This window comes from Olea europaea, unplaced genomic scaffold (genome assembly GCF_002742605.1).
Source record: "Olea europaea var. sylvestris unplaced genomic scaffold, O_europaea_v1 scaffold1844, whole genome shotgun sequence".
NCBI classification, from domain to species: domain Eukaryota; kingdom Viridiplantae; phylum Streptophyta; class Magnoliopsida; order Lamiales; family Oleaceae; genus Olea; species Olea europaea.
The window spans coordinates 9,588-19,719 of record NW_019236213.1 but is presented as its reverse complement, the minus strand read 5'-3'; the positions used below and the strand labels follow the sequence as shown (position 1 = coordinate 19,719).

General features: G+C 38.0%; 1 pseudogene; it reads right to left on the bottom strand.

Annotated features, from left to right (window-relative positions):
• Positions 1-227: 227 nt before the first annotated feature.
• Positions 228-10,127, bottom strand: LOC111378640 (annotated as a pseudogene).
• Positions 10,128-10,132: the final 5 nt, after the last annotated feature.

The following is a 10,132-nucleotide window of genomic DNA, read 5'->3' as shown; positions in this document are numbered from 1 at the left end:
TTAGAATGGACAATAGTACGAACCCAAAGGAATCTAACGATACTTCACTATTCTTTGCATTTTCACCTGATCCTCATAGTTGTTATTACTTGCTTTGCACAGCAACCAATGATTGGACGGAAAGATGGATCAACCCAAGCAAAATATTTGTTGGAATATTGATTCAAAACGCACCAAAAACTCTCAATGGAAATAAATATAGGTAGATTTTTTTTTTATTACCTCGGTGGAAAAGCCGCCAAATATTTCCAAGCATTGGTCAACAATCATAACAATTTTTCATATAGTAAAGTTTTGGTGGTGGGTGAATTTGAGTCTTTTTATATTTTTGTCTCTGCTATCTTCTGTGAACAAAGATTATGTAAGTCCCATGTAGGATTTTCCGTCAAGGGATGTAAATGGATTCTTAAAGAATGGTGGATGGAAGAAAATATAATAGATGAATAAGTAATAAATACCTTTTTTTAGTTCAAGCAAGTAGTGATCAGCTGAAAGCTGGTGAACATTCATAGATTTAACCCAAAATAGTTCATAGTAAGATGAAATTAAGCAAACAACTAACAGCAGCTTCTCTAAAATGCAACACAAGGAGACTGATGCTTCCTATCATCCCCATTCCATTTGCACGTAGAGCAATTAGTTCGTTCAGGAATTTGTTGAGCTTTTCGACTGTAACATTGGGCATAACCACCACATGGGCAATATTTCCTTGGCATGCGAGCTACCACTTACGAATGAACTCTTCATCTGGAGGACGTTCAAGAACAACGGTACTGCTGAGTTCGTTTAACATTGCCCCAATATTGGCATCCCTAAGATGATCTTTCAAATAGTGAGCATTACGAAGGCATTTCTGGACTTCTTTCTGGAACCCTCTGTATCCTTTTTTGTTCAAGGTATACCAGAGAAAGATTGGTGCATGCCCATTCCTGGTTCCCATGATAGTTGCATCCCGAGAAGCAAGGTATTCGACATTCCTCGAGAGTGCATTAATGTGCTCCAATCTTGTTATCTAGACTCCACATGGCATTGGGCATCCCACAAACTTGTGGCCCGAGACGCTCACACTTCCAATAGGTTTCTTAAAGGTAACTTTTGGTGCCTGATAAGACAATTAATCAGCGGGAAGGATAATCAAAATCCATCTCTTTATGTTAAAAAATATAATTTCAAATGTTCAATGTATTCGTGTACTGAAAGGATATATATGTATTCATCTGCAGAATATCTATTCATAAACCTTTTTTTCCAGCATTCTGAACGTAGCAGCCTTCTTAGATGGCAACTTATTCAACAATGGTTCAATAAAAATCAAGAAATTATCAATTAAAAATAGTGCTCTTAAAAAAAGTTTGACTTGGTGAAACTTATATTACTTGAAAATTATGAACATTCTTGCATGAGTTATGAACAGGCACTCCCCTTTATTTACCTCAGTTCATCATACAACTGATCCACAGATCAAGACATTTTAGCTGCCACTATTTTTCACGAAAATCATGCTTTCAATTATGGCCTCTATGTTAAACCGAAGTAGAAGTCATGATTCACAGTTTTATCAAAGATTTAACAAAGAAGATCCAACTCATTCAACCTCACTAAAACAGGTTGAACAAAGGGAACGATGTCAAGTTGCATCAGATGAAATGATTAGCCAGTGTTCTGCAAGTTTATTTACCAATGGCTGGCTCCTCTCTATCATGAATTAACGATGTAATTCTCATGGGATATCTCAGCTAACTTTTACATTAAAAAAATATTCATTTAATTCAGAAAAGCAAATAACTACTTACACGTTTAACAAAAGGCATCATGAGACCAAATAGAGCCCCATTACAATGGATATAAAATCTGTCATGTGAAAATCCAGTTTCTTCAAGGGTTTGGATCACCAGATCAAGATCATCCACAGCACCTTTTACAGTTGTTCCTACAAAAAGGTGATTGATAAGGTCACATTAATATGAGGAAATCATTGAAAATGACCCAATAACCCATGTGTATTTCCAAAGTAGCCTTTGACCAGATTTTAGAGAAAAAAAACGAAAAATTGATTTTAAAGGTCAAAATTCCAAAATACCCTCAGACGGTCACTTTCTCATTTGCTCACAATCGGCCAAAACCAAGGAAAAATTACGGTCGGTTTCCAGTCGGTAAACGTTTTCAGTTCATCTCTGGCGACCTTCTTCTTGTTACGGTAAGCTTCGAGTTGTTAATTAACTAGATTTGTAGAACCCCAAATAATTCTAGACACCTTGGTAGCACTAAAACATGAATATTGGATGACCAAAGTATACTTTAGATTTTTAGTTTCATTTGAGACCCGTTTTCGACATAGGAAACATTCGATTTGGAAAATGATATCTAAATAAAAGTTGTAGTTCTTTGAGTTAGCTTTCCAACGTACTTTGAATTACATCAATCAGATATCGGGAGAAAAAGTTATGATAGGAAAACTGAAAGTTGTGCAGTGTCAACCGAACTACAACCGGTCGACCGAAACTGCCTGGAATGAAAATTCTCGTTTTTCTCTATAATTTAAATATTTATTTTCATCAATTATTTTCTCAAAGGGCCACACACGTTTTTGGCAATAAAAACCCCCACTAAATTGAAGCATTTAACCTCAAACTTAAATAGCACCCATGTTTTCTCTCTTAAATGAAATTTGACCTTTCATTCGCTTTAAGTTATGGGATATTTACCTATAAATAGAGAGGCATTTCGCTCATTTTTTCTCACACCAAAAGCAAGAAGAGCTTTTACATACTAAAAAAAGAGTTTCCAAGAGAGGAAAAGAGAGAGGAAAACTATTTTTCCTGGAAGTTTAAGGAGTGTATTCAAGCATCAATTCTCAACGGTTTTCAAACATCCAAGGATTGCATTTCTTTCAACGTCCAAGTTTCATCGAAATTTTCAATCCAAGTTTTCAAAGTTTCAAAAGCATCAATCAAGGTAGGTAGAGGTGCAATATGTTTAATCGTGTTAAGTTATAAGTTTCGATTCATGTTAATGTTTGTATGTCAAATGGTACTCCGGTACGGCATATCCCTCTATGTTAATGGTTGTATGTCAAATGGTACTCCGGTACGACATACCCTCTATGTTGAAAAAATATTCGTATGTCAAATGATGCTCTCGGGTACGGCATACCCCTTCATGTCAAATGGTGCCTCCGAGTACGGCATGTATGAAAAGTTATAAAGTTAATGTTTTGAAATGTATAGCTTGATCATGACTGCACTTATGACACCTATTAAGTTTTTCAACTCACGGGTTTAACCCATCTCTACAAATTGAAGGAATTCTACCTCGGGCATGAATGGAGGAGAAGATGGAGAGTGATGCAACGAGCCCATGAAAATCTAGTGAATAAGTGATTTGGATTTATTTTTATGAAATGTTTTCCAATATTATTTCTTTAAAGTTTTGAATAACGCAGAATGTGAGAACAAGTTATGTTTTCTTCAAATAAATTACATTTTGTTGTTTTGAAAAATGATTCAGAGTTTTTGTTTAAAATATTTGAAGTATTGTTATTTAAATTATTATCCAAAGATGTAAGCTTCCGCTAAAATGTATACACTTGTAACTAAACCACCGGTTAAACTAAGTAAAGTAAGTAGCGTTCCGGTCCACTAGGGGTCGGGGCGTTACAAGATTAATGTTTAGATTTTCATATTGTGTGTAAATGTTGAATTTGTGGAGGTTTTTGGAATGTAATATTGGTTATGTAGGTGTAGAAGTATGAATATGGGTCTAAATTGGAGAATAATAGGTGGATTTTGAAATTTGCAAGCTTTTCTAGCCGGAAATGAAGATTTTCTGGCAAATGCCACATTTTGGGGATGTTAACAGTCGACACTTAGCTATTAACAGCCGGGTGCCCGACTGTCTGTTAACAGTAGGAACAGTCGGCCCAATAACAATTTTTTAAATTTGGACTAATTAACAGTCGGCCCATTATTTGGGTTGACTGTTTAGTCAGCTTATTGACTGTTAAAAGGGCCGACTGTTACGGTCGGTGCATCTACCTGAGTTGATGGTCACGATCAGGGGTGCGACCAAATGCTAGATGGATTGAAGCTTGGGCTGATCCACATCCTCGAGAGTGTGATGAGGTGTCATCACAAGAAGACTGCCATCGACATTTTTCATTTAAAAGTTGTTGACAACTTCGATGCATTCAACAATTAGATCGGAGATGCTACAAATACACCGTACATGTCTTCACCAAATCACACTCGAGGCCCAGTGGGTCAATGCGTAAATACAATACATATAGATTGTCCTTAGCAGTGCAGGTAAATGTTTAATATAATTAAAGTTAAAGTTTTAATATATTACATCTATGCATAATAAGTGTATGTATTGTAGATTCGGGTGTATGAGACAGTCCCTGTACTGGGGGTCCACTTCGCGAATCGAGGAGAGACACGATGCCCTTGGATGCATCATTAGAGATCGTCGCGAAAGGACGGATGCTCACTGGGAAACAGTTATCGGCCCTTCTTGACGATCCTCAGGTAAGTATTATGCATTTGTGATTTATATTATACGTAATTTAAAATATGTTTACATAATCGTTAACTAGTTGAAATGTCAATATATCAACTTGAAGTCATACCTGAGTTGATGCCGTCGATGGAAGAGGAGGCTCGGGTTCTTGTTTGGGATTTAGGTGTTCCGCACACCTAAGACGAGGAGATGTCTAATCCGAACTGGACCGAGATTAGGTATGTGAATTAAATATAATTTATTGAATATCATCGACGTATAATTTTATTGAATAATTTTTAATGTTATTTATGTAGGAAGGCGGTCGAACTGATCTACAATAACCTCCGCCGAGGGTATCGTCACCACCATTGGCATCACCTCCGTCGAGAGCATCGTCACTGCCATTAGCATCACCTTCGTCGAGGGCATTGCCACCGTCGAGGGTATCTCCTTCTCCGTGTATCTCCGACACACAGTGATGATTTGTATGCCCGTCTGACTGGATTTATAGCGGAGGAGGTCGGCGCTCTACGATGAGAGTTGACGGAGAGGGTCGATGATTTGGGACAAGAGTTGACAGGGAGGGTCCATGATGTTGGAATGCTACGGTCTTGCGTTGTCGACCTTCAGGACACGATAGCGGCACTTAGAGGAGATTTAGCCGGTAGGCGATGGGGGGACAGAGGGGATGGTGGAGATGATGATCGAGAGGGTGACAGAGATGGTGATGGAGAGGAGGTCACCCACATTTTTGGAGTGATGAGACATTAGAATCATTTTGATTGTCTATGGAGAGGGGACGACGGAGAGGGTGGCCCCAATGAGAGGGGCGTATGAGGTGGCGACAGAGGAGGGAAGCCCCGATGGAAAGGAAGGAGAAGGTGGCGATGGAGGAGGTGGCCCCGATGGGAGGGGTGGATGAGGTGGCCCTGGAGGTCGAGAGGACGCCCGTCGTGATTGAGGGTAAGAGACATGCTGTTGATGTAACGGAGCAAGTGGTCGGCAAGAGGTTGAGTACCGTCACAATATGTTATTTCCCCCTTCACGGCTGAGGCAAAGAGGAGGACGTTCATCGATGGTACGCACCCGAACTTATTCAGGGAGGTGGACAAAAACCTGTTTAAAGCGTTCGAGATGGAGTGAAGGAGAATTATTCCCGGGTAAGTATTGTATGATTTTAATAAAGCACTCTCCGCTAACTCCTCTATGCTTATTTTAACATTTCCTTATTTTTTCAGAGTTAGCTGCACGATAGGCAACCGGACGGTCTCGGACGCTTACAAGTGGTTCCACGATATCACCACTTCGGGAGCTTGGCTCGCCGACAATGTAAGTGAACTATTTATTTCGTGTTTTCTATGTATATCTTTGTGTTTATTAAATGAATAACTCATACTTTTTTTGTGTTTCCTGATACAGTACATCGACCTGGCCATGGACTTGCTGCGAGATCAACCTCAAAGACATCCAAAATCATTTGACGTCCATAGTCGAGTCATATTAAACACCGAGTTCCTGCTTGTTGTTACCATAGAGTATCAGTCGCTCCAACTTATGGGTAACGTGTGCACGGTGACAGAATATATGCTTGAGTGGGTCATAGGAATGTCACCGAGTGTCGGGGGAAAATCATGGAAGGGTTGTAAACATATGTACATTCCAGCTTGCATCAATAATCACTATGTTACGCTGGAGATCATTTTTGCTGACACGATTATATATGTGTACGATCCAGATCATTCATGTTTAACACAAGGCCATAGCTGGAGCAAAACTTGGAGTCCATAGTTATAATTATTCCTATGATGGTCAGACAAGAGGGGATGACTGTACAGGACAGATTGCAGATTGTTCGGAACATGATGACAATGCGACATTCCATAAGGTAAGTGTTTGAACTTTGTTGTTTTCATCTTTCAGATTTAGTTTTTAGTTACAAAGTACTGAACTGATCCATTTTTGTTCAATTGCAGCAGTAACTACGGCATATTTGCCACTAAGTACGTTGATGGAATCAACCAATCGTGAATACAGAACTGGAGAAAGAAGCTAACTTGTGATTTGTTCGAATTTAATGGTGACCCGTAAATTTGTATTAAATATATGTAACATTCGAATTGTAAATTTAATTATTTTTTGTGATTATGAAATAATTGTAAATTTGTGTTCAATGTATATAACATTTACATTGGAAATTTAATTTTTTTTGTAAGTTGATTTTTTATTATTTTACATATATATCAAGTATGGAACTATTTTTTTCATATGAATCATTATAAATATCATTTATCAAGAATAAATATTGAACACTGAACATTTATGAAGAACAAATATTGAATAGTGTAAAGTAAACGGAAATATTATTCATTTAACGTACCTGTCTAATTATTATTTAGGAGAATCTGACTGGTACAAAATTGCTGTGTATGCTCTATGGCTCTGCACTTGCCACACCTACGCGGTCGAGGAAACACTCCGATAGATGGTATTCTAGATATATTTGGATGTCCACGACCACACAATTCAATTGCTGATGGCAACAAATTATGAAACAGGAGAATGTGCTCGGGAACTTCCCACTCAGCTTCATTCGGCAGAGGAAATATAGTCTCAACATATATTGGTCTCCAAGACTCAGTCGTATAATACAAAGAGCATAACGTTCTCGCTGCAAAGCCTCGATACATGGCCACCGCAACTGCATGCTCACATGAAAAACTCTCCAACTGAAATCTCTTACAAGTGCATGTCATCTAGTGCTTCCACATTCAACTTCCTCGCAACCTCTGCCGCCTTAAAGAGTTTATCCTCTTGAGCTGGGGTCAACACGCTAGTGCAACTCTGTGATGCGCACGTTGGTCATGAAACCACTGTCGCAACTTGTTACAAATGTTTTCAATCATTGTGAGAATTGGTAACTCTCGATCCTTCTTAAACAATGCATTGAGAGACGCCACGTTATTCGACGTCATCATGTTGTATCGACGTCCTGGAAAGTATGACGGCGCCTAATGTTCGATCTCCATGTTCGTCAGATACTCCAATGCCGGTAATGATTTACTTCCTATCTCGAACATGAACTTATTACGCTCTTCAGCACTGTAAGCTTCGGCTGCTCTCCTGAACAATGAAACGATAGTTTTGCCCTGATACTTAGTCTTCAAGTTACCTTGTATATGGTACATGCAATATCCATGATGTGCCTCGGGAAAAACTTCAGTGATACCGTTTATTATAGATTGTCCCCGATCGGGTACAAAGGTAAGGTCTTCAACTTCTCCGATCACTTCCCTCAGTTTAGAAAAGAACCAACGCATGGACAGATTATTCTTGCTGTTGACTATGAATAATACAATAAGGTAAATTTGGATGTTGGCGTCTTGACATGTAGTAATAATTAATTTGTCTTGATATTTAACTTTCAAAGTTGTACCATCAACTAAAATTACGGGTCGCATTGCATTTCGAAAACCCCGAATATATTGTCCGAGAGCCATGAAGAAATATTTAAAATAATTATCACCCCCCGTCTCAATTAAAAATGCCGTGTCAAGATTAGTTGTCCCCATGTTAAGGCAATACCTGGCCAATTTAGTATAGCTCTCCTTAGTCGATCCCATTAAATCCTCCAGCGCACATTCTTTGACCTTCTAGGCTTTCTGGTAGCTCATGACCATTCCATACTCTCGACGGACGTCGTTAATGATGTCCGAAGGTCTGTAGATCGTCTGTGGGTCCTGATACTTGTGCGTTATCTATCGACCAATAAACCATACTCTAGCTTGCCTGTGATCATTTCAACAAATTTCCACTTCGCAAGTATGTTCCTGTGCATATTTGCGAACTACAAAGCACTTATTCGTGTCCACCTTAGTCGTTCTCAAGCGCTAATTGCAATTGTCAAAAACGCAGACAACTGTCAACAATGACTTGGTTGATTTTTTTTACCTTGAACTCAAAATTATATTCTAATGTCATCCGGTGCATAGCTTCCTACATATCATTCTTGATTTCAAATAGTTGCTCGACATACAAATCCTCATCATCGGGAGCCACACGCGAAGAATTGGAGGACGGTCCACTTGTTCCACCCCCTGAGCTGCCACTGCGCTCAGGCCTCTGTCGGGATAAAGCAATTAAATTTTCATTTGTAAAATCATTTATATTTTTGTTGTCCTCAACTATCGACGAAATTCTGTGCGTAACAGTGACTTCAGGATCGGTAGCAACTGTCTCAGGAATAACCACATCATATGCAAGAACTATCTCCACTGTCTCCAAAAAATCTCGGTCATTATTATCTGCTCCATCTGAATCTTCACGTTTACCTTCGACAACATCTTTCTTAACTAAAGTCACGCCAAGAACAGTCGGAATCCTATGCATTTTATTCAATTCTAATAGATAATTCAATTTAGTATCATTAGTAACAAATATAGGTGGCATCGGAATGGACGAATCCATTCAGCTTATTTTACAAATCCTGGTATACTTCCGCATATGATGTACTCTCTGTTATGGGAATTGCAATACAACCACATACATCACTCGTTCATCTTCATTCCCATCTATTATTTTCATTCAGATTGAAATCAACGAAATAACAAACCGAGATTATCATATCTGCATGACGATATAGAATTTTTAAATCAATTACAACAACAAAAATTCAGATATTTAATCAACTTGTAAGTAAAATTATAAGACAATTGTCAAAATAAAAATTAATAATAATAAAAATTTGTAAAACAGTCGACTGTGAACTGTTTTACAGTCGACAGTCAATTGTTTAAAGCCGACAGTTGGTCGGCTGTTAATGTGAGAAATAGCTTACTAACAGTTGTCGGCTGTTAGACAATCTTTTGACAGTCAGCTGTCTGCTGTCTAACATTCTTTGTTAACATCCCACAGTTAATTGCTGGACTGTTTATTTTGCGTATGACTTTTTATTTTTCTATGGTTCTAATGAAAAAAATTATAGATCTGTTAATAAAAAAATTCTACTAACTATTGTGTTATTTAACAACTCAAATGTACACTAACTTACTGAAATCGAAATTAAGCATGTGTAAAAATATATTTACCGATTTGAAGTAATTGATCTCAAAAAAATTCTAGCTTCGGCGTTTAAAATTTTTTGATATTTTGAGATTCAAGCAGATGAAAAATGAGAGTTTTTCTGCGTTCAAAGCTTGTTCTGCAGTTTTTTAAGTGGGGAAGTGTTTGGTTTTCAATTATTAACTAAAAGGGTAATAATGTCTTTTAAATTATCCAATATTTTGTAATTACATAATAGATTTAAAGGCATTTCTGTCTTTTACCATTCAAGAGGTTAATGTGATAATTTTTAAGTTTTTAAAAGTCAAAGTGAAAATAAGGACTTTTGACTAAGTCAATTTTAAAAGTACCCCTAATAATATCAAGTGGAGAGCAGGAGATTAAACACGTGCCTGCGTGGGCCTTCTTTTTCTTTTGTGGGGTGTGAGCTTGGGTGCAGGGATGGGGGATGGGGAGAGAATACCTATGTTCACATTGATGATTGCAGGTTCTTCCCTGTGAAGCAGTAGTTTGGCTTTGAAATCCACACAATCAATCTCACCAGAGACCAGAGCATCAACCTTTTCACATTCCA